General features: G+C 42.4%; 2 protein-coding genes, 15 non-coding genes and 1 pseudogene across 19 annotated transcripts in view; 10 read left to right on the top strand and 8 right to left on the bottom strand.

Annotated features, from left to right (window-relative positions):
• Positions 1-23,487, bottom strand: part of LOC137490940 (uncharacterized) — a 627,578-nt gene that overhangs the window by 382,255 nt on the left and 221,836 nt on the right. The gene's annotated exons all lie outside the window — the stretch shown is intronic.
• Positions 1-23,487, bottom strand: part of LOC137490961 (protein NLRC3-like) — a 372,316-nt gene that overhangs the window by 78,401 nt on the left and 270,428 nt on the right. The gene's annotated exons all lie outside the window — the stretch shown is intronic.
• Positions 1,202-1,273, top strand: trnae-uuc (transfer RNA glutamic acid (anticodon UUC)). The gene has a single exon. It is a non-coding gene; the product is annotated as a tRNA-Glu (tRNA).
• On the top strand, positions 1,351-1,437 carry trnay-gua (transfer RNA tyrosine (anticodon GUA)). The gene is given in 2 exon segments: positions 1,351-1,387; positions 1,402-1,437. It is a non-coding gene; the product is annotated as a tRNA-Tyr (tRNA).
• On the bottom strand, positions 1,523-1,594 carry trnae-cuc (transfer RNA glutamic acid (anticodon CUC)). Its single transcript has one exon. It is a non-coding gene; the product is annotated as a tRNA-Glu (tRNA).
• On the top strand, positions 2,962-3,033 carry trnae-uuc (transfer RNA glutamic acid (anticodon UUC)). Its single transcript has one exon. It is a non-coding gene; the product is annotated as a tRNA-Glu (tRNA).
• On the top strand, positions 3,111-3,197 carry trnay-gua (transfer RNA tyrosine (anticodon GUA)). Its single transcript is given in 2 exon segments — positions 3,111-3,147; positions 3,162-3,197. It is a non-coding gene; the product is annotated as a tRNA-Tyr (tRNA).
• trnae-cuc (transfer RNA glutamic acid (anticodon CUC)) lies at positions 3,283-3,354 on the bottom strand. Its single transcript has one exon. It is a non-coding gene; the product is annotated as a tRNA-Glu (tRNA).
• Positions 4,391-4,462, top strand: trnae-uuc (transfer RNA glutamic acid (anticodon UUC)). Its single transcript has one exon. It is a non-coding gene; the product is annotated as a tRNA-Glu (tRNA).
• Positions 4,540-4,626, top strand: trnay-gua (transfer RNA tyrosine (anticodon GUA)). Its single transcript is given in 2 exon segments — positions 4,540-4,576; positions 4,591-4,626. It is a non-coding gene; the product is annotated as a tRNA-Tyr (tRNA).
• On the bottom strand, positions 4,712-4,783 carry trnae-cuc (transfer RNA glutamic acid (anticodon CUC)). The gene has a single exon. It is a non-coding gene; the product is annotated as a tRNA-Glu (tRNA).
• trnae-uuc (transfer RNA glutamic acid (anticodon UUC)) lies at positions 6,151-6,222 on the top strand. The gene has a single exon. It is a non-coding gene; the product is annotated as a tRNA-Glu (tRNA).
• trnay-gua (transfer RNA tyrosine (anticodon GUA)) lies at positions 6,300-6,386 on the top strand. The gene is given in 2 exon segments: positions 6,300-6,336; positions 6,351-6,386. It is a non-coding gene; the product is annotated as a tRNA-Tyr (tRNA).
• On the bottom strand, positions 6,472-6,543 carry trnae-cuc (transfer RNA glutamic acid (anticodon CUC)). Its single transcript has one exon. It is a non-coding gene; the product is annotated as a tRNA-Glu (tRNA).
• Positions 12,334-12,404, bottom strand: LOC137495130 (U6 spliceosomal RNA; annotated as a pseudogene).
• LOC137494470 (U1 spliceosomal RNA) lies at positions 19,003-19,166 on the top strand. Its single transcript, XR_015486843.1, has one exon. It is a non-coding gene; the product is annotated as a U1 spliceosomal RNA (small nuclear RNA).
• trnal-cag (transfer RNA leucine (anticodon CAG)) lies at positions 20,849-20,931 on the top strand. The gene has a single exon. It is a non-coding gene; the product is annotated as a tRNA-Leu (tRNA).
• Positions 22,008-22,080, bottom strand: trnav-cac (transfer RNA valine (anticodon CAC)). Its single transcript has one exon. It is a non-coding gene; the product is annotated as a tRNA-Val (tRNA).

Here is a 23,487-nt window from a genome sequence, read left to right on the forward strand (position 1 = left end):
CTGTGAGGCTAAGGCGTTCTACTGCAGCACAGATACGCATTCGAAAAGCAGACAATATTCAAAAACAAAGTGCCAACCTAAAACAAGATTGCAGTCAAAATGACCACCTCAGACAAGTGTGAGCAATGTTTCAGTCTCTGTTATACGTCGGCAAATATGCCACACAGTGCAGACGCTCATACTACTGAAAAGGAAGTTACCTGACTGAGAAAGGTATAAATAGAAATCGGAGCCTGCTCTAAACGACCTGGTCAGCCCCAAGTGGGCTGTAAAAACCTCCTGGAGTTTTCATTCATTTAATGTCTGGTACAAGACACTGCGTCCAACCAGTTATGTTTGAATGTCAAACCTACCCCAATCCTTAAACCAACCTTACAGTTTCCTGCTGTGTTTTATCAACCTCCCAACCTACCCCAACTCTTAACCCAACCTCACAGTAACAAACCTCCATGTGGGTTTCATTGATTCAATGTCTCGTACATGGCACAGAATACAACCTATCGCAGTTTATTAAAATCACACCTACCCCAGCCCTAGGCCCAACCTCACGGTAACCTGCTGTGTTTTATTCAATTTTACTCCTACCCCAACCCTAAACACAACCTCAGAGTAAGCAGTTTATATATTTTTTTTATTTTTATGAATGTCTACTACAGCTACATCAATCGCAAACCCAGCCTACGTGCGGCATAAGTGCCTACCACTTAGAGGTCATCCAGCCGACTTGCAGTGTAATCTCCTCCACTTGTAGGTCTCTGAGCTGCAGCAACACCTAAGGGCTCTGACACACAGACACAAAAGAAACCATTGCTTTTAACCTACTCTTGGAGAGGAGAGAGTCTCCGACCCTGGATCTCAGGTCTTCTATGGAGGGACTGTCAGGAATCCTGTAAGAGCATCCCATCCACACAACCTCTTGCCATAAAAACAAAGCAGAATGTGTGGTGAAGGAACTCCGGGTTGACAGAGCCCTGTCCTTGCTTCAAGCAATGTGCTAACAAAGTGCTGAACAGAGTGACGGTGGCACAAAGGTTAGCGCTTATGACTCCGGATCAGAAGATTCTCGGTTACGGAAACCAAGAAACTGTGTATGAGAGAGTGCCTAAGTGTATGAGTGGCACTTGTGCAAGCGGAGCAGGGACGTGCCAGCGATCAGAATGAACTGGAGTTTGTGCCAAGACTGGGTTTCAAGAGTGGCAGTTCCCATATGGTCTAGCGGTTAGGATTCCTGGTTTTCACCCAGGCGGCCCGGGTTCGACTCCCGGTATGGGAAGGCTTGAGTGCTTTTGCTTCTGTCCTTTTTGGCCAGCAGCTACCTTATAGGATGTGGTTGTGGAACTGACCCGTAAGTCTTCGATAGCTCAGTTGGTAGAGCGGAGGACTGTAGGTGAGATGATGGCAATCCTTAGGTCGCTGGTTCGACTCCGGCTCGAAGGACATCTTTTGCGCTCAGAGCCGCTTTCTTGCCTTAGCCAAGTGAGTTAACCACTCCTCAAAGTTCAGCATGGAGGTGAAAAGGAAGTTCCCTGACCGGGAATCGAACCCGGGCCGCGGCGGTGAGAGCGCCGAATCCTAACCACTAGACCACCAGGGAAGGTCTGCATGAAGGTTGGCCTCAAGTCTAGCTGTGGGCCTCCACCCAGGTGTGCTGCAGCTGCTCTGACAAAAATAACTCTAACGTTTGCAACCTCCTCCTGGAGAAGAGAAAGTCTCAGAAAGTCAGAAAGACAGCAGTGACAGCTTGTAAACCAAAATGTTTGCTGTGAGGCTAAGGCGTTCTACTGCAGCACAGATACGCATTCGAAAAGCAGACAATATTCAAAAACAAAGTGCCAACCTAAAACAAGATTGCAGTCAAAATGACCACCTCAGACAAGTGTGAGCAATGTTTCAGTCTCTGTTATACGTCGGCAAATATGCCACACAGTGCAGACGCTCATACTACTGAAAAGGAAGTTACCTGACTGAGAAAGGTATAAATAGAAATCGGAGCCTGCTCCAAACGACCTGGTCAGCCCCAAGTGGGCTGTAAAAACCTCCTGGAGTTTTCATTCATTTAATGTCTGGTACAAGACACTGCGTCCAACCAGTTATGTTTGAATGTCAAACCTACCCCAATCCTTAAACCAACCTCACAGTTTCCTGCTGTGTTTTATCAACCTCCCAACCTACCCCAACTCTTAACCCAACCTCACAGTAACAAACCTCCATGTGGGTTTCATTGATTCAATGTCTCGTACATGGCACAGAATACAACCTATCGCAGTTTATTAAAATCACACCTACCCCAGCCCTAGGCCCAACCTCACGGTAACCTGCTGTGTTTTATTCAATTTTACTCCTACCCCAACCCTAAACACAACCTCAGAGTAAGCAGTTTATATATTTTTTTTATTTTTATGAATGTCTACTACAGCTACATCAATCGCAAACCCAGCCTACGTGCGGCATAAGTGCCTACCACTTAGAGGTCATCCAGCCGACTTGCAGTGTAATCTCCTCCACTTGTAGGTCTCTGAGCTGCAGCAACACCTAAGGGCTCTGACACACAGACACAAAAGAAACCATTGCTTTTAACCTACTCTTGGAGAGGAGAGAGTCTCCGACCCTGGATCTCAGGTCTTCTATGGAGGGACTGTCAGGAATCCTGTAAGAGCATCCCATCCACACAACCTCTTGCCATTTAAACAAAGCAGAATGTGTGGTGAAGGAACTCCGGGTTGACAGAGCCTTGTCCTTGCTTCAAGCAATGTGCTAACAAAGTGCTGAACAGAGTGACGGTGGCACAAAGGTTAGCGCTTATGACTCCGGATCAGAAGATTCTCGGTTACGGAAACCAAGAAACTGTGTATGAGAGAGTGCCTAAGTGTATGAGTGGCACTTGTGCAAGCGGAGCAGGGACGTGCCAGCGATCAGAATGAACTGGAGTTTGTGCCAAGACTGGGTTTCAAGAGTGGCAGTTCCCATATGGTCTAGCGGTTAGGATTCCTGGTTTTCACCCAGGCGGCCCGGGTTCGACTCCCGGTATGGGAAGGCTTGAGTGCTTTTGCTTCTGTCCTTTTTGGCCAGCAGCTACCTTATAGGATGTGGTTGTGGAACTGACCCGTAAGCCTTCGATAGCTCAGTTGGTAGAGCGGAGGACTGTAGGTGAGATGATGGCAATCCTTAGGTCGCTGGTTCGACTCCGGCTCGAAGGACATCTTTTGCGCTCAGAGCCGCTTTCTTACCTTCGCCAAGTGAGTTAACCACTCCTCAAAGTTCAGCATGGAGGTGAAAAGGAAGTTCCCTGACCGGGAATCGAACCCGGGCCGCGGCGGTGAGAGCGCCGAATCCTAACCACTAGACCACCAGGGAAGGTCTGCATGAAGGTTGGCCTCAAGTCTAGCTGTGGGCCTCCACCCAGGTGTGCTGCAGCTGCTCTGACAAAAATAACTCTAACGTTTGCAACCTCCTCCTGGAGAAGAGAAAGTCTCAGAAAGTCAGAAAGACAGCAGTGACAGCTTGTAAACCAAAATGTTTGCTGTGAGGCTAAGGCGTTCTACTGCAGCACAGATACGCATTCGAAAAGCAGACAATATTCAAAAACAAAGTGCCAACCTAAAACAAGATTGCAGTCAAAATGACCACCTCAGACAAGTGTGAGCAATGTTTCAGTCTCTGTTATACGTCGGCAAATATGCCACACAGTGGCATAGTTTATTAAAATCACACCTACCCCAGCCCTAGGCCCAACCTCACGGTAACCTGCTGTGTTTTATTCAATTTTACTCCTACCCCAACCCTAAACACAACCTCAGAGTAAGCAGTTTATATATATTTTTTATTTTTATGAATGTCTACTACAGCTACATCAATCGCAAACCCAGCCTACGTGCGGCATAAGTGCCTACCACTTAGAGGTCATCCAGCCGACTTGCAGTGTAATCTCCTCCACTTGTAGGTCTCTGAGCTGCAGCAACACCTAAGGGCTCTGACACACAGACACAAAAGAAACCATTGCTTTTAACCTACTCTTGGAGAGGAGAGAGTCTCCGACCCTGGATCTCAGGTCTTCTATGGAGGGACTGTCAGGAATCCTGTAAGAGCATCCCATCCACACAACCTCTTGCCATAAAAACAAAGCAGAATGTGTGGTGAAGGAACTCCGGGTTGACAGAGCCTTGTCCTTGCTTCAAGCAATGTGCTAACAAAGTGCTGAACAGAGTGACGGTGGCACAAAGGTTAGCGCTTATGACTCCGGATCAGAAGATTCTCGGTTACGGAAACCAAGAAACTGTGTATGAGAGAGTGCCTAAGTGTATGAGTGGCACTTGTGCAAGCGGAGCAGGGACGTGCCAGCGATCAGAATGAACTGGAGTTTGTGCCAAGACTGGGTTTCAAGAGTGGCAGTTCCCATATGGTCTAGCGGTTAGGATTCCTGGTTTTCACCCAGGCGACCCGGGTTCGACTCCCGGTATGGGAAGGGTTGAGTGCTTTTGCTTCTGTCCTTTTTGGCCAGCAGCTACCTTATAGGATGTGGTTGTGGAACTGACCCGTAAGCCTTCGATAGCTCAGTTGGTAGAGCGGAGGACTGTAGGTGAGATGATGGCAATCCTTAGGTCGCTGGTTCGACTCCGGCTCGAAGGACATCTTTTGCGCTCAGAGCCGCTTTCTTGCCTTCGCCAAGTGAGTTAACCACTCCTCAAAGTTCAGCATGGAGGTGAAAAGGAAGTTCCCTGACCGGGAATCGAACCCGGGCCGCGGCGGTGAGAGCGCCGAATCCTAACCACTAGACCACCAGGGAAGGTCTGCATGAAGATTGGCCTCAAGTCTAGCTGTGGGCCTCCACCCAGGTGTGCTGCAGCTGCTCTGACAAAATTAACTCTAACGTTTGCAACCTCCTCCTGGAGAAGAGAAAGTCTCAGAAAGTCAGAAAGACAGCAGTGACAGCTTGTAAACCAAAATGTTTGCTGTGAGGCTAAGGCGTTCTACTGCAGCACAGATACGCATTCGAAAAGCAGACAATATTCAAAAACAAAGTGCCAACCTAAAACAAGATTGCAGTCAAAATGACCACCTCAGACAAGTGTGAGCAATGTTTCAGTCTCTGTTATACGTCGGCAAATATGCCACACAGTGCAGACGCTCATACTACTGAAAAGGAAGTTACCTGACTGAGAAAGGTATAAATAGAAATCGGAGCCTGCTCCAAACGACCTGGTCAGCCCCAAGTGGGCTGTAAAAACCTCCTGGAGTTTTCATTCATTTAATGTCTGGTACAAGACACTGCGTCCAACCAGTTATGTTTGAATGTCAAACCTACCCCAATCCTTAAACCAACCTCACAGTTTCCTGCTGTGTTTTATCAACCTCCCAACCTACCCCAACTCTTAACCCAACCTCACAGTAACAAACCTCCATGTGGGTTTCATTGATTCAATGTCTCGTACATGGCACAGAATACAACCTATCGCAGTTTATTAAAATCACACCTACCCCAGCCCTAGGCCCAACCTCACGGTAACCTGCTGTGTTTTATTCAATTTTACTCCTACCCCAACCCTAAACACAACCTCGGAGTAAGCAGTTTATATATTTTTTTTATTTTTATGAATGTCTACTACAGCTACATCAATCGCAAACCCAGCCTACGTGCGGCATAAGTGCCTACCACTTAGAGGTCATCCAGCCGACTTGCAGTGTAATCTCCTCCACTTGTAGGTCTCTGAGCTGCAGCAACACCTAAGGGCTCTGACACACAGACACAAAAGAAACCATTGCTTTTAACCTACTCTTGGAGAGGAGAGAGTCTCCGACCCTGGATCTCAGGTCTTCTATGGAGGGACTGTCAGGAATCCTGTAAGAGCATCCCATCCACACAACCTCTTGCCATAAAAACAAAGCAGAATGTGTGGTGAAGGAACTCCGGGTTGACAGAGCCTTGTCCTTGCTTCAAGCAATGTGCTAACAAAGTGCTGAACAGAGTGACGGTGGCACAAAGGTTAGCGCTTATGACTCCGGATCAGAAGATTCTCGGTTACGGAAACCAAGAAACTGTGTATAAGAGAGTGCCTAAGTGTATGAGTGGCACTTGTGCAAGCGGAGCAGGGACGTGCCAGCGATCAGAATGAACTGGAGTTTGTGCCAAGACTGGGTTTCAAGAGTGGCAGTTCCCATATGGTCTAGCGGTTAGGATTCCTGGTTTTCACCCAGGCGGCCCGGGTTCGACTCCCGGTATGGGAAGGCTTGAGTGCTTTTGCTTCTGTCCTTTTTGGCCAGCAGCTACCTTATAGGATGTGGTTGTGGAACTGACCCGTAAGCCTTCGATAGCTCAGTTGGTAGAGCGGAGGACTGTAGGTGAGATGATGGCAATCCTTAGGTCGCTGGTTCGACTCCGGCTCGAAGGACATCTTTTGCGCTCTGAGCCGCTTTCTTGCCTTCGGCAAGTGAGTTAACCACTCCTCAAAGTTCAGCATGGAGGTGAAAAGGAAGTTCCCTGACCGGGAATCGAACCCGGGCCGCGGCGGTGAGAGCGCCGAATCCTAACCACTAGACCACCAGGGAAGGTCTGCGTGAAGATTGGCCTCAAGTCTAGCTGTGGGCCTCAAGTCTAGCTGTGGGCCTCCACCCAGGTGTGCTGCAGCTGCTCTGACAAAAATAACTCTAACGTTTGCAACCTCCTCCTGGAGAAGAGAAAGTCTCAGAAAGTCAGAAAGACAGCAGTGACAGCTTGTAAACCAAAATGTTTGCTGTGAGGCTAAGGCGTTCTACTGCAGCACAGATACGCATTCGAAAAGCAGACAATATTCAAAAACAAAGTGCCAACCTAAAACAAGATTGCAGTCAAAATGACCACCTCAGACAAGTGTGAGCAATGTTTCAGTCTCTGTTATACGTCGGCAAATATGCCACACAGTGCAGACTGGGCCAGTGGCGCATACTGTCACCTGTAAGTTGTGGTTATTCTTGGTTACACCGGCCAATCACGTTCTGAGTTGGAACCAAGGTTTTTATTAATTCTTGGTCATGCTGGCCAATCACGTCCCGAGCTGGAACCAAGATTCACCCTATTCTTTGTTACGGCAGCCAATCATGTTCCGAGTTACAATGAACACTATGGCCAATCAGAGCCCTTATACCATTCAAGATTTGTACTGTAATAACAGATTTTGTTGCAGATTAATTCGGACAACAATTGCAAACTAAGTATTTTTATAACAAGTTGGTTTAAATGAATAACCATTACAGTAACGTTGAATACTACATTGTTAAAAATTGTCCCGTTAAAAAACAGTAAAATACTGCCAGCTGCAGTTGCCAGCAATGTACTGTTATTTTACAGTATGTTGCTGTAAAAATACATGGACTACATTGATTTACACAATACTCAAGTGAACTCATTTTGCTCACTGAAAGCAACTGCCTCAACTTGGTCAACTGCTGAATGAGTTTATGAAGTAATGTGCTATATATGCTTAGAAGCATACTTATAATGATAACTTATTTTAGTTAATTAGAAAAGTTTGGTTTAACTCTAATGTCTTATTTTTCACAACAGCACACATACATGTAAATCTGGAATCACCAGAGAGATTCTGACTGCATCAGCAACTAAACAGCCGCTATCTTTAAATAAAGAAACATGCAGAATAACATCAGCAGTTCATTGTTCATCTTTAACTCATACACTGGCTCTACTCTCCTCCACAACGGAGACATACAGAAGAAATTAGCTTCAGGTTTTACAGTAAAATACTGTTTTTTCCTTGTTTTAACGGTAATCTACTGGCAGCTGTGGTTGCCAGCAATCTACTGTTTTTTTACAGTCTACTTCCGTAGTTTAAATTAACAGTATATTACTGTTAAAATACATTTTACACTGTGTTTTTACCTCTCACACCTTTAACACTTTAAACCCCAGAGCAAATACTTCAGTTTTAATTGAAGTGTCCACACTACTGAGTGTTTAAGAAACATGTAGCAAAGCTGAAGTAAATTCATTAATTAACTGACTAATTAAATGATAATTGAGGATTAACAATGAATAAATGAAGAAATACTGAAGGGAGAAAACAAGAACAGAACATACAAAACTTTAGTCACAGCTTTATAATGAAATAACCTGAAGAACAACACATGATTAAATCATTTAAATGATCAGCGGATGATTAAACAACTCTACAAACATCATCACCAGCTACACTTATTACTTAATACATGTATTTTTGTATAACATCTACTAAAGTTCTTGAGAAAAAAAGTGAAAGTTTTACGTCACCATCATGGAGAACAGAGTTTGCTTTAGTTGGGCTCTTAGCCCTGTCACTTTTAACATTTATATATCTTGGCTGCTGCAATTGTTAAGAACTTTGTTTAAAAAGCTTCTTTGTTGTGGCAAGTCAGCCAAAAACCTAAATAAGATCTGGTGATGTTCATGTGGCTATTAAATGGCAGAGTCTGTTCTCATTTAGTATAATAAAATTTACTGCTCCTATTCAATGTTAAATCTATTGTTTTACATTATATGTCTATATATGGCAATGATTTCTGGAAGTTTTTAAGAATATCTTGGACAATAACACTGCTCTATGGTGTAAATAGCACTCAAAGAGACATCAATAATCAGCATATGAACCTCAATAATGGTGACAACTAACAAAATTAACAGTTTAACTTACAAACAGGCAACTGAAAGTCTAAACATAAACAACAGCAGAATCAAACACAAATAAAGAAAACTGTTAGACCATCATACAACATTTATTTACACCGCAATGCATGCTGGGATATTTGTACCGTGCCACTCCCAGCATGCATTGCAGCATGAAACATTTGAATTGTAACCATTGTTGAGATACAAGGTCAGATTCATTAGGTCTGAGTGTGTATTTGTCATAATTGAACTGTTTTTGTATGTAATTTCTTAACTGTTAAGTAATTACAGAGGTATCTTTTCTGATTCCATTTCTCATTAATTAAATTAATATCTGCAATTAAGCATAAAATCTATTGCATGTGGCCCTTCTTCCAGATTTATACCAAAACATTTATCAGAACTTATTTCAGACAAATAGATTTCTCTATTTATTGACTTCCCAACTTTATTGCTATAATACAAACACTTTGTTAACTCTTTATTATAGTAATTGGAGAGTCTGATTTAATAAGTTCAAGGGTGAAGAGCCCAACTAAACCAGCCCCATTACGGTGACACAAAAAACACCTTAATTTCTGTTGGATCTCAATGAGAATAGTATGGAAGTCAAATCAGTCAGTAATAAGTGTGTGTCTGCTGTTGTTTGTGGAGTTGTTTAATGATCCTCTGCTGAGACTGAAGCTGTTTTATTTTATGTGATTTGATTTAATGTTGTAACTCAAGTCACTGTTTGCGTTTCTTGTTTATTTTCTTCAGTAATTATGATTATTAACAGCAGGTGTTCATCAGTGTCTGAATTCACTCATTAGTGTTCATTAAAACTGTCAGGTGAACTATATTAGTTAACTAGTGTATGGAATAGTGAACAAGGACACAAAGTGTGATTTTAAACACAGACTTCAAAACATCGAATCTGAACTCTGTTAGCTCACAGTTTTCTGCAGTTGGTTACTTTCTCGAAAACAAAAATGTTACCCAGAAAGCACTGTTTTTAACAGAATATTACTGTTTTAGTGAAAAAACATTATTTTACCGTAGAATCTGACCGTTTTTTAACAGCAATTTTTTACAGTGTAGGTCACCAAGTTGAAAGACAGGGGAAATTAGAGTGTCAGGTTAGCCTATGGCAAAGTCCCACTAAAGCAAAGGCTTTGGAAGTGCATTGGTTGCACAACAAAACAAACGATCAAAGCATCCCACATTCGTTTTCACCATGCATGTAGACTTTCCAGTTGACCCAGCAGCACCTCCCACCATTTGCTAAACCCATCCTCATGCACCATTTGGAATCGTGAAAAGCCTTTTGTCTTTTTTCATTTCTGTACCTTTACCCACGCACTAAAAAAAGCAATATGGAGCGTTTCACGGATTTGCGTGTCATCCTTGCGCCTCTTGCGGGAGAATCTTCGGTTCCCTTCCCGTTCCACAGTTCCACTTTCCCTTCTTCCTGATTGGCCCGACGTCTGGCTCAGGATTGGTCCACGCAAAGTTCCACAAAGCGTGCTTCCGAATTTGGTCATGTTTTGTAGCGTGCCGTTGGCTCTTTGAGAAAGTTCCACTGAACGTGCGCTCCGATTGGCCGCTGGGCGGTACCTCCAGGAAGCGCGATTTATAAAGCGGTGCAGTGGATAGAGGAAGTTAAAAAGGAGACAAAACAGACTATAAAGACGACAAGCTTTGTTGTAAATGTTTATTTTATTTGACAAAAAAATAGATATATACATGTATATGTTTTAGGGCTTTATGATAGCATAGAAAAACGCGATTATTTCTAAAATAACATTTCCCTAGAAAAATGCATTTTTTTTCTGTGTTATTAAATAATTTACTTAATAATATTGAGTGGTTAAAAGATATTGTTCAGATGCAATTAACTCTAATTCTAAAAATTATAAGTCTAATAACACTGTCAAGGTGCAAACAATTAGTCTTTAAAACAACTAAGCAAGATAAATGTTTATGTTGTATAAAACAAATATAAATATACATGTACAAGTTGTAGGGCTTTATGATAGCATAGAAAATGCTATTATTTCTAAGATAACATTTCCCTACAAAAATGCATTTTTTATCTGTGTTATTAAATCATTTATTTAATAATATTAAACAGTTAAAAGATATTGTTCAGATGCAAATAACTAATTCTAAAAATTAAGTCTAAGTCTAAAAACACTGTAAAGATGCAAACATCATTTTTTTTAAACAAATAAGCAAGATATTCTGACTCTGATTGGCTGTTGTCATTTTCTTTTTTCTTCTTAACTTCTGCTATTAGTGTTTATTTTCAGCTCTGCGTTAAGCTTTGAGCTGCTCTAGCAAATAGCCGAGCAGCAACTACTGGGAAGGTAGTTTATAAAATAATAATTCATCATACGTTTGGGATTTTTAAAAAAATATTGCGTAAACTGTTGTGATTAATAAAATAATTTTACGCTATATTGCACTGCCCTAATATGTTAAGTAATAAATACTTATATATTTTGTGTAAATAAACATTTTTTTTATTTTATTTCTAATCTCTGTGTACATTTCAGCTTTTTTAAAGATATTTGTTTAGTAGCTACAGTGTCCCAAGAGTGGGTTATCTGTTGTGACTTGAATAACTTTACACAATATTTATATTACACTTTACATCATTTTTTTCTATTCATTTATTGCAAACAAGAGTTGAAGGATAAAATTAAACTTCCAAAAATACACTGCGTACACATATTCATGTGGTTGCTTTAATGTTATCATTGTGTAATTTAAAGGATGGTAATATTAGGGTTCTGTATATTATTAATAAACAAGTTATAAACTGTAGTTTAGCTAACAGTTAAAATAAAATGGTATAAAATTATATTGTAAATTAAACTTAAGTAAATGTTCAATGTAAATGCAGTAACACCTAAAAATATGTGTATATGTAAATATAACTGTAAACATTGATGTAAATGAAATATTTTAAAATATATTTAATTGAATTTTTAAATAATTTATTAAACTTTAAAAAAATGACAAACCTATTTAAATATCAATGCCTGAAATTTAAATTTGAAAGTATTTTAATATAATATTTCTTATATCCTACAACCTAATATTTTAGGTACTACATTTAGTTTAATCAGTTGTTTAAATATTTTATTATGTGTTATTTAATATTAATAAATAAGTTACCTGAACATTGCGGTCAATATAATTGACAAAATTCTAAAACATTTAAAAGTCAATATTTCAGTATGTTTATTATTGAACTATTAAAATATTTTATTTCTTAAAAGGTGTAAAATATAAGGTCCTGATTATAAAAACATTTTATCTAACTGACATGCAATTCAAAAAAGCTATATTTAGTTATGTTGCAAATAAACATACAATTATAATACTTATTATTATATGTTACTCAATTCATTTAAAATGGATTTTCTTTTTCAAATTATGTAATAAATGATATACAATGAGAGCAGTCTACAGCACATGGCTAATTAATATGCACCTGTCATACCCCAGAAAGCACATGGCTAATTATGCCAGTTCCCGCCTTTGATTTTTTACCATGTTGGGTAATTTGTTTAATTTCAACAAGCATGAGCACCCTTCAAAGCCACAGGTGACACCAATGGGGTTCAGGGGTCACTACTCTGCAGTCTAAGGCCATGTGACGTCGAGAGGGCTGCTGGGGGCCACAGGGTGGGGACAGAGAAGATCCATCAGGTTCCTTCGCGTAGGGGCCATGCTAATCTTCTCTGTATCGATCCAAGTATATGTTGTTGTTTTTTTCAAAACATCAGTTCAGAAGCATATTAAAATATCATTTACAAACATTCCTTATGACATTATGTTGGTTTCAAAACAGGAAAACAACAAGCATAATCATTCTGGCAAATCTATTTTCAAACCACCTAGTGTGTACATAATATAAGGAGTATTCAACATAAACGTTTTGTAAAATTCAGTCTCTTTTTCTTCCATTCTAAAATATTGTTCCACAGTTTTAATATAGTTTTCCAGTTTCTTTTATACATTGTCCATAACTCCATTTTAGCATGTTTATTTTTAACAATGTTTCTCCTTTCTCAAATTACAGTTCTTGCAACTGATAAAAACAAATAGGCAATTCTTGTTTTACTTCCATTAAAACTAGGGATGCACGATATATCGGCGCCCATATCGTTATCGTCCGATAAATGCTATTTTTAAGATTATCATTATCGATCCGATGTCATAATTAGGCCGATATCTTTAAGCCAATAAATTATGTAATTGTACAGACCTGCCTGCCTCGCGCACGCGTGGGCTGAACTTGTTCAGACTTGCCCAGTGCAATATAATGGATCTCTCCTCACACTGATTATTCCCTCTAAGTCTGTCCTTTCTTCGCGTGGCTTGCTGTGCATTAATAACTCAGTAAGTAACCACGTTCCTTGTCATTGTAGATATGCTTGATTGAGTGTCACTGTGTATTTTGCTTTAAATCGCCTCAGGAAAAATATTACATGTGGAAACCTTTCCTGCTCTGTCTCTTTGTTGTGTTAGAGATATCAGGGGAGATTCACTTATTACTCCAGGGCCGAATAATGTTCTTTTCAGGGTTAACTCTTTTAGTTGCAGCTGGTGAATGAAAGAGGACACGTGTAACTTGGTCTAAAATATTTATTACTTTCCGTGTGGTACAACAAGTAAGTCACCAAAGAGGGAACATCACAGAAAATGGTCTCATTGCGAAAAAAACGCTCCTCTTTTCTCTCTCCCTCTTCCTCCGCTTCACTCACACCCCAAACTGCAGCCCAGTCCTGTTAAAGGACTCGCACATTTTACAACACGTGTAAACATAATGGTTGTTTGTAATCTTATTATTTGTTATTATCAACGCGTTGCTGGTCATGTGTTGTTGATGTAAGATAGTATTCAGTTTGATTGGAATATTCATATTGACTATAACAAGTTCACGTGAGAGCTGTCACCGCGCACACACACACACACACACACACACTGTAGCACGGGGGAGAGGTGAGTTCAGTCAAAGGGGCTCTTTATATTCTGCTCTGTGTTTGTCATAAAGTCAGCTCAATGCAGGCTTTGTATCAAAATCTGACTCTGATGGCAACTCTGCCTCTACAGTTGAGTTAAACTCTCAGTGGTTTATCAAACTATTCATCGATCATTTTTCCGCGATTGACGGCAAGAATGAGCGCAGAAGCGCTGTCTGATTGACAAGCAGCACCTACATGTAACATGTCAAAACACCAAATAGGATAAATCTGTGCCGTATTTTCTAAACGTACTAAAACGTATTATCTGTATTTAGCTATTTGCTTGTACGGTGGCTCTAAACTGTCAAAACACCTCTAAAAAGCCTTTTTTTCGGACATGACATATTTGTAGATGTGTACATCACTGTAACACATTTTATTCATGACCATTTGAGCTGGTTTCTGTCCTTAGCTCTTTAATTTTTATCCTATTTAAGTATATTTAACTTGCTTGTTAAATAAATATAATTTTGTTATTTAAACTATTATTTTCATCATAATCAATGTGCAATGATTTATGTGAAATGGTGAATATAGGTCTATAATCACCTTGCAATTTCGAAATCATAGCTTTTTTGCTTCAAGTATAGACTATTCAGTTCATAAGAGCAGTTCAATCTTTTATGAAGTTTGCTGTATAAAAATATAACAATTTAAAATATTTATAATTATCGGCCTATACATATCGGCTATCGGCCTCCAAGTCTGAAGAATTATCGGTTATCGGTATCGGCCAAAAAATCCATATCGGTGCATCCCTAATTAAAACCAAATAAAAATATTTTATACCATTCTGTCTCCTCCTCAATCTGCTGTTTTACTTGGCATCATTTGTTTAATACTTTCTTTTAACTTTGCCATAAATGTATTAAATTCAACACATTTTAAAAACAAATGCATAATACCTTCATTTTCCAGTCCACATATTTTGCATAATGCATTCTCACTGCTTCCAATTTGTGCCAGTTTTGTTTCAGTGAAAATAACATTATGTCTGATGAAATAATCCAACTTTTCAATTTTTGCGTCTAAATATTTCCATTTTAAATTCTTCCAGATTCCCTCTTCGTCTATTTCCACAAATATTTTTTTCCAAAATTGTTCTGAAACTGGTCTTTTATGCACTTTGTTTCTGAAACAAATGTAGAAATTTTTGAGTACACATTCTTGAAAATTTTTCTCATTTTCCTTTAAAAACATTTTCACATTATTCCTTCATTCGAATCTATGATTTAAAAATTTTCTGGATCCACACCTACAAATGTTGCCATAATTTATCGTCCACCCAAACTAAATAATGAATTTCTAAATGACTTTGCTGCTTTTTAACACATATTACCACCCTCTCACCTAATATTATAGTTTTAGGAGATTTTAATATTCATGTGGATAATTTTAATAACTCCCTTACAAGAGATTTTATATCCTGTCTTGAGAGCTTTGGACTTCAACAGCATGTCAATGTTCCCACACACTCTAAAGGACACACCCTCAACCTCATCTGCTGCTCTGGTGTTTCACCCATTGACCTCTCTGCTGAGGAACTCCCTATAACGGATAATTTTCTCCTCTGATTTAATTTTGCACTCTCTCTTTCTTCCACCAAATCTCTCCGTACTATTTCCTTCCGTAACATAAAACATATTAATTTAGAATCCTTTTTTTGCTAGTATTAACTCTCTTCCTGAAATTACTAACCGTTCATCACCAAATGATTTAGTTTCTCATTACAACACTGGACTTCACTATAAGTCTCTGTAATAAAGTTCACGGCCCTTTGGCCGCCGGGAAGAAGGAGGCGGAGAACCGACGCAGTTTAAAAATATTTATTAATAACAGGGACGGCAGCTCCTTACGGAGACAATGGGGGGTTGGCGCCACAGCCCCTGCGAGACCTATATGAGATGGGCCGAGAGAACAGGAGATGAAAAAAAAGGAAAGACAGAGTAGACCAGGAAAGGGGAGAGAGGAAAAAGAAAAAAAAAATTGGGGTTCGGTTCTCCAGACATGCTGCCCCTCGGTCCTCCACCAGCTGAGAGATGCGATGACGTGCTGGGAGCCCTGTGGAGGAATCTATCCACCCGTCCGTCTTCTGGCGTCCGGCGGCGGCTCTCCTGGCTGGCTGGCGGCATCTCTGGTCTCCTGCTCCGCTTCCGTGGATGGATGCAGGCTCTGGCATCATGGTGGATCGCGGCAACTCCCCCGGGTTCTGTGGGATGGCTCCCTTCAGCACTTTCTTCTTCGGTGGTGAGCCCTGCGTCTCCTGCTCCTCCCCATGCTGGGAGACGGCAGCAGGCAGATCCTTTCCTCGCCAGCCTCAGGCCGTCCCGGCACTCTGGGCAGACGAACAGGTTTCTCCCCCACTCGGGTTAACTCCCAAACACTCGCCCCTCTCTCAGCGGCAAGGGCATCTGGACAACGCGTCCCTCCTTCTCCCGGGCTTCGGCACCACTGTAATAAAGTTCATGGCCCTTTGGCCGCCAGAAAGAAGGAGGCGGAGAACCGACGCAGTTTTAAAATATTTATTAATAACAGGGACGGCAGTCTCCGTGTCTAAACCTATACGAACGGACGGCAGCTCCTCACGAAGACTGCCGTCAAACTGAAAGCAAAAGTAAAATATGTCCGGGCCCGGTCCTCTCTCGGCTTCCTCTGCCATAGTTCCTCCTTTTATGGTCCAGAGCTCCTTCCGTGGGATCCGAGGCAGGTGCGCACCGCAGGTGTATCCACTTACGCGGTGGCCTTACTCCGTTCCCACGGCTCTCGGCCACGCCCCCTCGCCACAGTCTCATATGGATTTTTTGAACATCTGACAGAAATAAAGTCAATCAGGTAAGCAATGAGCGTAGCTGCTGCTGCTTTTCTTCTTTTTCTGCATATTAACAGCAGGTGTTCATCATCAGTCCTCAATCATCACTTAATTAAACTCATCATCGGCTCATTAACTTTACTCTGCTGCTGAGTAAATTTTGCTCAATTTAGAGAGGGACCAAATGTTCTCTGAACTGAGTAAATTTTACTCTGATGATTTTACTGTGTACAGGTATGGATCATATGTTTTGTCCCAGCTAAGATCTTAAAATGTTCTTTACTTCTCATAGTAATAACTAATGATAATAATTGTCATGGTCACATATATTGCTGTATATGAAGGGATATTTATTTATTAGCATGATGGTTGCTATATTTTAATGAAACAACTGTTTACTATGTGAATGGAGCTATCAAACCGACACGAGCGTTGAAAATAATACATAAGCTAAACTTTTTCAGGTTTTGTGCAGCCATATATACATATAAGTAATATCACAGTATAAAAATAACCTACAACACGAAATCTCTAGGACAGGTGAACTTTCTGACGACACAGCGTCACCAGCACAGACCAAACACTGCACAAAGAATGAGATATTTCAAACATGATGTGACCTTAGCATTAATGTAACAATAAAAATAACTTACCGCACAAAATCTCTGTAATGGATGAACGTCTGACAGCGCAGCGTCAGGCACACAGACAAAATACTGCACACACAGTGAAATATTTTAAATGTGATGTGAGCAAAACATACTGTTTATCAGAACAGGATAAAAATAACCTACCGCTCTAAATCACTATGACAGGTGTACTTGCTGACAGCGCAGCCTCACGAACAAAGACAAAATGCTGCATAAAGAGTGAAAAACTTTGAACGTGATGTAACCAGAACATATTGTGCATCAATATAACAGTATAAAAATAACTTACCACACGAAATCTCAACAACAGGTGTACTTTCTGAAGGCGCAGCGTCACGAATACTGCTCAAAAAGTGAGATATTTCAAACATGTCGTGAACAAAACATACTGTGCATCAATATAACAGTATAAAAATAACTTTCCACACAAAATCACTTTAACATACGAATTAATCTCGACAGCAGATGAACTTTCTGACCCGATAAATTGAGCATTCAGAGCAAGAGAAACTTTGGAAAATCCTCAGCGCTGATTGGCCCTGTTTTTAAACTTTAGACAATGCATCCCTCCGATTAGCCCAGGGTCTAAGCAAACTGTAGACAATCGCGGCTTCTCGTTGGACGAGAGTCTACAGTCTACAGTTACCATTGCACGTTCCCTGGGCAGATGTCTGCGAACTCCCCAAATGTGGGAATCTCGACTGCATAATTTCTGGTAGTGGGGGACTGCGTTCGCGCTCTCCCCTGAGCACAGTGGTTCAAGACAGAGTTCAGGCGGTAGCGTCGGGCCCGGCTGGAGCGGCGCTTCCCTCTCTTCCTCGTCCTTTGCCAAGCCTCTTTTGCTCCAGTAGAGCTGCGCGCGCCTGTGGAAGGCCTGCCCACCCGTCGCTGGAAGAGTCTGTTCTGACGCCGAAAACTACTCGAGAGGTCCCCCCTCAAAGCGGTTTGACCAGGTGAAGGAACACGCAAAGAGAGCCCCCGGTGGCTTTTGTCCGCCAAGCGAGTGTGCCCTGTGGAATGTCAGGATTTTATTTGCCGGCCTGCCGCTGTTACTGATGGAACGAATGCAGACCGTGTGAAAGGTCATCATTTTATCTCCCATTAAGTAAGCGAACGCTTCTGCTCGGATCAGAGGTATCTTTGTTTCAAGAACTGCAATCTTTTGCAGACGTCTGTGGCGTTTTAGGCAGAGGGACGGTTCTAAACCAATCTGAACCAGAGGCAATTTCGCAGCCAGCCGTCGGTGGTTTCCCGTCCCAGGAATGTAAGGTGCTTGCAGCGAGAGGTTGTTTCGTTAGCGCTTCCGCTTTCGTCAGTGAAGTTCTTTTGCGGAACGTTTGTAGATCCCGTCGTGTTCTTCAAGCTATGTCGTTTGAGCACTGTGCTGATAGGCTGACGTAAGAAAACAGGACACAAAATATACAAGGCAAGAGTGCAAAGCACGGAGCTCTAGGCAAAGGCGGTCCGAACCGCAGCAAAGCAGGAGGTCGACATGTCCAAATAGACCAAATCAGAAACTAAGCAGAGAAAAACGACATCTGTAGAGAAAGAAAACAGATGGAGGAAAAGAAAGAAAGAACAGGAGGATCCCCTCCCCTCCCCCCATAGAGGGTCTGTTATCCCCAGATCGAGTGCGTCCAGTGGAATCCATGTGTTGGCAGCCCCAACTGATGACAAAACACAAAGCAAGCATCTGGAGGAAGCTCAAACTCTTCATGCGTTGCCACAGTTACTAGCGAGTGGTTTGCAGGCACAGGCACGTCTGCTGCAAGTACAGCGCCGTCAGGGGACAGGGGTTGCTGGCCCATTCCCCATGCTCGGTTGCTGGGCATCACCGCCCTGGAGTACGGCCGATAGAAAACGGCGGCTGCCATTTGCGCCACCCGGCAACTCATACCTACCTGGCAGGGGAGATACCATGATCAAGAAGGTGGTTCACCCAGGGTGAAGCTTGGCCATTGCACTCCGGCCACGCTGACCCCTGCGAATACCCCAAATGTTGGAATCTCGACGTCATAATTTCTGGTAGTGGGGGACTGCGTTCGCGCTCTCCCCTGAGTACAGTGGTTCAAGACAGAGTTCAGGCAGTAGCGTTGGACCCGGCTGGAGCGGCGCTTCCCTCTCTTCCTCGTCCTTTGCCAAGCCTCTTTTGCTTCAGTAGAGCCGCGCGCGCCTGTGGAAGGCCTGCCCACACGTCGCTAGAAGAGTCTGTTCTGACGCCGAAAACTACTCGAAAGGTCCCCCCTCAAAGCGGTTTGACCAGGTGAAGGAACACGCAAAGAGAGCCCCCGGTGGCTTTTGTCCGCCAAGCGAGTGTGCCCTGTGGAATGTCAGAATTTTATTTGCCGGCCGGCCGCTGTTACTGACAGAACGAATGTAGACCGTGTGAAAGGTCATCATTTTTTCTGCCATTGAGTAAGCGAACGCTTCTGCTCGGATCAGAGGTAACTTTGTTTCAAGAACTGCAATCTTTTGCAGACGTCTGTCGTTTAAGGTTTGCAGGGAATTTTTTCGTCAAATCCTCGTACAACGTCAAGTCATGACATTTGACAGATCCACGCCCTAGTATCATGGGTCATCCAGTGAGCAGAGAGCCATAAAACAAGGATAAAACAAGGATAAAACAAGGCGCACGCGTTGGTCAATCGAGCGGACAAAGCCAACTCAGCGTGACAAGCTCCCTGCAGGTATTAGGGCCAATTTACAATCCGGGCCCGACACAGCTGTACAGGTCCTTGCGAAATGTCCCCTTTCGTCACATTTGAAGCACCTGAATTCTGGGCATTCCTTCATCACATTTTCTGAGCTCATGCATAGTCGACAGGTTTTTACCTGATTGGTGTGCATGACTCTAAAGTGCTGTGGCGCTTCCGCCGTCTCGATTTTGGTACTGTATGGTAAGGAGACCATCTCTTCCGGAAATCTGTTTTTTACAAACCTTGTTCCATCTTCTATGTTTGTGCCAGGATACAATCTTCTTTTAATTTTAGATATGGGGAAAACTCCCCATCTCTCTAGCTTGCTTAAAATTTCTTCATTTGCTAGGTAAACAGGCAGATGCTTGAACGAAACAACATAGTCTCTGTTTTGTAACCTCCGTACTTCAGATTTCACTCCTTTAATTGTCAATCCATTGTCTATTAAAATTTCGGTGTCATCTTCAGTCTCCATTGTTACTTCATACTCCCTTTGTTTGTTTGGGTCTCACCGCCAGCATTCTTCCTTCTCCAATCAGCTCCGTGACTGCTTTGGTTATATCAAATCTTCTTGCATCTTTTACATTTTCTACTTCTACAGTTACTGTTGCTTCCTTTGTGCATACTCTTCTTTGTACCTCTTGCTTATCCTTACCTTTCTCACCTCTTCGTTGGCCGGGCTCTTCATTTTATTTATCTCTTTGTCTGTTGTCAAGTCCATTTTCTTTCCCTCTCCGTCTATTATCCAGCCCATTTTCTTTATCCTTTCTTGCAAGTCCCTCCATTTCCATGTCGTTGCCGGGGAATCTGTCCATGATTAAAAATAAAACACACTACATAACCACCCTTCAGTCAGCAAAATGCTGCTGTTAGGTGGTTTTTAAAGACAAAAAGAAAACAAACAAACAAAAACACTCAAGGTCAATAAACAAAAAGGTAGACAAACAAAATGGGGAGAGCCTTTCTCTCCTTACTGCTGCCAACTCACTTCCTGTTTGCTCTATAGCCCCCTCAGGGTGGTGTGGCCGTTGCCAAGCTTGCATGTCAGGATGGCCGAGCGGTCTAAGGCGCTGCGTTCAGGTCGCAGTCTCCCCTGGAGGCGTGGGTTCGAATCCCACTTCTGACAAACCGAGCCTGCGGCAGTGCGCTCAGGCTGAATTCTTTAACTCTCTGCCCCCATGTCCGAATGATACAGTAACACTGACAAAGTGGCGCATCACGCGGGCTTTAATGCAAGTGCACTGAAAGGGGATCAAAAGAATTGTCCTGGGATGGTGTTGCTTTTTAAGGTTTGCAGGGCATTTTTTTCGTCAAATCCTCGTACAACGTCAAGTCATGACATTTGACAGATCCATGCCCTTGTATCGTGGATCATCCAGTGAGCAGAGAGCCAATTGAGAATGTGCGTAAAACCAAATCTGAATGTTTCCGCCCAGTTGCTAACAGGAGACCCTCCGCTTGTAAAGCCATCGTGATAACCACAGGAGCCTCCGGTTAGGGTGAGAGCACTGTCTTGTGGTGCCAGCGCAGAGAGACGGAAAGTCACTTTCCACAATGTTTTCATTCAATGTTCTACGCTGGTGGAATCACCTTCCCATTCCCACTCGGATTACGGATACACCGGTGTCCTTCAAACGACAGCTAACACCCATCTCTTCAGAGTACACCCGAACCCCGGTGAATATCCCTCTCTCTAAAGAAAACGAAACTCCTACTCCAGCACTAAATTTTCTGAGCACAAACAAATTACTTGGAATATATAGCCCTTTTTCGTATGCATTGCCTCGTCTTGTTGAATACCTCCACTATTGTATGTCGCTTTGGACAAAAGTGTCCGCTAATTGTATGCTTCCGCCCAGTTTCGAACAGGAGACCTTTAGCGTGTAATGCAAACATGATAAACACTACACTACGGAAACCAATAGGCCAGTGCTGCTTCAAGTATTTATAGTCTTTTTTTATAGAGCTGTCTTGTACGGTCTGCACCGTCAAGGGCCAGCAAACGCACTGGCCACCTGCTCATGCACAACACAAAGCTAAAAGAAATCAGATTCTACGCAAGTTTGCGACACCGCGAGGGGCGGTAAACACTGAGCTGAATTCAAACTTCTAGCCTCACACCGCTCTGCAGAAAAAATGTTTTCAGTGAATGTCAGTACTCAACAGAAGCCTGATTTGACAATTGTCATAAAAGCCAGAGGTTGTTTCCGCCCAGTTTCGAACTGGGGACCTTTCGCGTGTGAGGCCAACGTGATAACCACTACACTACGGAAACCTTCAAGCAGATCGAGCTGATAACCCTTTTTGATTGGGTGCCTGTCGACGATCATTGCTGGTGCGGCAGTGGATGCTATTATTTTCTCGCCAAAAGAAGAGCACTGTTTCTGCTCGGTTTCGAACCGAGGACCTTTCGCGTGTTAGGCAAACGTGATGACCACTACACTACAGAAACCCGACAAGTGCTTTCACCAGCGAAGTTAGGCCTGCAAGGATAAAACAAGACGTACGCGTTGATCAATCGAGCGGACAAAGCCAACTCGGCGTGACAAGCTCCCTGCAGGTATTAGGGCCAATTTACAATCCGGGCCCGACACAGCTGTACAGGTCCTTGCGAAATGTCCCCTTTCGTCACATTTGAAGCACCTGAATTCTGGGCGTTCCTTCATCACATTTTCTGAGCTCATGCATAGTCGACAGGTTTTTACCTGATTGGTGTGCATGACTCTAAAGTGCTGTGGCGCTTCCGCCGTCTCGATTTTGGTACTGTATGGTAAGGAGACCATCTCTTCCGGAAATCTGTTTTTTACAAACCTTGTTCCATCTTCTATGTTTGTGTCAGGATACAATCTTCTTTTAATTTTAGATATGGGGAAAACTCCCCATCTCTCTAGCTTGCTTAAAATTTCTTCATTTGCTAGGTAAACAGGCAGATGCTTGAACGAAACAACATAGTCTCTGTTTTGTAACCTCCGTACTTCAGATTTCACTCCTTTAATTGTCAATCCATTGTCTATTAAAATTTCGGTGTCATTTTCAGTCTCCATTGTTACTTCATACTCCTTTTGTTTGTTTGGGTCTCACCGCCAGCATTCTTCCTTCTCCAATCAGCTCCGTGACTGCTTTGGTTATATCAAATCTTCTTGCATCTTTTACATTTTCTACTTCTACAGTTACTGTTGCTTCCTTTGTGCATACTCTTCTTTGTACCTCTTGCTTATCCTTACCTTTCTCACCTCTTCGTTGGCCGGGCTCTTCATTTTATTTATCTCTTTGTCTGTTGTCAAGTCCATTTTCTTTACCTCTCCGTCTATTATCCAGCCCATTTTCTTTATCCTTTCTTGCAAGTCCCTCCATTTCCATGTCGTTGCCGGGGAATCTGTCCATGATTAAAAATAAAACACACTACATAACCACCCTTCAGTCAGCAAAATGCTGCTGTTAGGTGGTTTTTAAAGACAAAAAGAAAACAAACAAACAAAAACACTCAAGGTCAATAAACAAAAAGGTAGACAAACAAAATGGGGAGAGCCTTTCTCTCCTTACTGCTGCCAACTCACTTCCTGTTTGCTCTATAGCCCCCTCAGGGTGGTGTGGCCGTAAGCAATGACAGCTGTCAAGTGTTGGCTATTGAAACTAGGCGCAGCCCCAGGAGGCGAGCACAGATTAGCTGCCTGCAGCGCCA

This window comes from Danio rerio, chromosome 4 (assembly GCF_052040795.2).
Source record: "Danio rerio strain M-AB ecotype USA chromosome 4, GRCz13ab, whole genome shotgun sequence".
Taxonomy (NCBI): Eukaryota; Metazoa; Chordata; class Actinopteri; order Cypriniformes; family Danionidae; genus Danio; species Danio rerio.